General features: G+C 36.9%; 1 protein-coding gene across 3 annotated transcripts in view; it reads left to right on the forward strand.

Moving 5' to 3' along the window:
* CADPS2 (calcium dependent secretion activator 2) overlaps positions 1 to 2318 on the forward strand; it is a 499168-nt gene that overhangs the window by 257325 nt on the left and 239525 nt on the right. The window lies entirely within an intron of this gene.

Raw genomic sequence — 2318 nt, forward strand, 5'->3', positions numbered from 1 at the left:
TATGTGTATGATGTGCTTACATATACACACACATTTATCCTAATTTATTTACATGTGTGTGTCTAATCTAATCAAGAAGGAAATTTCTCTTATTTATTAAAGGTCATATACCAAAAACCTAGAGCAATGATTACACTTAGAAGTAAAATACTAATAATATTCTCTTTAAGAAGAAATTCAAGGGAATTATAAACATAAAAGTTAGGGTCCTAGCTACTTCAGAGTAGGGAGGGAGGAGAGAAGAGGAAGCCGAGGTCAAGGCAGGACACAAAGCACTCTCTTAACGTGGTGGTGTGTTCTCCATCTCTGCCTGAGTGGAGGGAAGGCTGGATTTCATTTTATTTTTAATCTTTAACAGCACTTCATTTCATGGACACTTTTAAAAGTATATGAAGTCAGACAGTAAAGTTTGCGAACTTATCCTAGAGAAAGTGTCCCATCCCTCTTTGCTGAACATCACCATGGTCCCCTTTGAAGTAGTCCCCTTGGCCATCTGGTGACCATGATATTCAGCAATGAGGCAGATAGTACTTTTTCTAGGATGAGGTCGTGAACTAAATTGTCCAACTTTGTATCACTGCACAAAGAGTCAAAGAAATGTGCTGTAGTGAAAAAAAGTATAGAATAGCTTTTAAGGATACTTATCTAGGAAGGAACAATGGTAAAAGGCAATTTAATTTTTTCTGAGACAGGGTCTGTCTCTAAGGCTGGAGTGCAATGGCATCACTGTAGATCACTAAAACCTCGAACTCTGGGCTCACATGAACCTCCCGCCTCAGCCTCCTGAGTAGTGGGGACTACAGGCATATGCCACCACACCTGGCTAATTTTTTAAAAATTTTGTAGAGATGGGGGTCTCTGTGTTGCTCAGGCTGATCTTGAACTGCTGTCTTCAAGCAAGATACTCCTGCTTCAGCCTCCCCAAGTGCAAGAATTAGAGACATGAGCAACCACTCTCAGCCAAAAGGACAGTTTTTCTTGAAGTTCATGTCACCATGGGTGAGCCCAGTTTTGCATGTGCACTGTTAGTTACCTTATTCTGTCTGGCAAAGTGCAATTGGCAGCGCTATTTCCCTTCATGTAGGATGTCAGAAGGACTGGGACTCACGTTTCTCTTTGAAGAATCTTAGTGCAGTACTTTGGGCATTTCAAATGACTAGCAAGCAGCACAAAAACTTCCAAAGGATTTTGAAATTAACCCCAAAGAAGTTTTTAGAAAAGAACTTAGTTTAAAGGATCTACAAATTCCGTAGAAAAGTAGTAGACCATTGTTATATGACTACCAAAAACCTTTTATTTTAATTATGAGAAAATATCTCCCAGGGTTATCTTCCAAATGTAACTGCATGATATGAAATGATATGCCAGGAGGATCTAATCCAGGGTCATCAACCAGACTGCCTGAGTGTATACAAGGCTTAAGATTCTACCCAGTAAAAAGAAAATTTTTCTCTATTCCCTTATGTTGATGATGAATCTATTTTCGTTTTTATTCCTGTTTTACCACTGCTTTCTATCAGACCCTCTTAATTCTATGAAATGGCAAAAAGACTTTTTGTTAACTCATTTCTAGAAGTCTAAATTAGACATTAAGCTGCTTTTCCTTAATTGGATCTTTTTCTTCCCTCTGGCATATGGCTTTAGTTTCAAAAGAATAGGCTCTAATTAGACACTCGTTTTCCTCAGTCACTGAAATGGGCTCTGCTTTGCTGTACACATATTACAGTATCATGAATGCTATGATAGAGGAAAATGTAATCAGAATTATTCAATTTTTATTATATTTGCTTTCCTTAGTTTTCTGTATGTCACAAGCTTTATTAATAAGGTTTATAAAATGTGGACATTTCCATGAAAATGGTAAATTGGTGTTTTTTAAGACAATAGAAAAATATTGGTGTCTTAATTTTTAACTTGATTTTTTTTTTGATAAATCTCGTATCTTTTCCCTGCTGGTGATGTTTTGCTCCCGTGGTTTCCTCATGCTGTGCCTTCTCATCGCCTGTGTTCTCTCAGTTACGAGAAATATCGATCAGATTTTTTAACGTCAGATGTGTGCCAGTTAAGTTTTTAAATGAGCTAGAATGAATTGGTATGTGGGAAAGACGAGATGCTATTAATTAAAAGATAATCCGAGAAAACATGTTACTGTGTTCTGATGACTTGAAAAGCCAGATGTCGACAGACGTATTTCCTTCCCAAGAGAATGTAATGGGGAATTAACTGCAAAACACTCATATTTTTATGATGCATATTTATTTCTTTTTGACAGGAGCTTTAAAAGTCATATAAAGTAATAGATCTGAAATAATTCCCCT

Source organism: Otolemur garnettii, unplaced genomic scaffold, assembly GCF_000181295.1.
Source record: "Otolemur garnettii isolate 467f Iridium unplaced genomic scaffold, OtoGar3 scaffold00037, whole genome shotgun sequence".
NCBI lineage: Eukaryota > Metazoa > Chordata > Mammalia > Primates > Galagidae > Otolemur > Otolemur garnettii.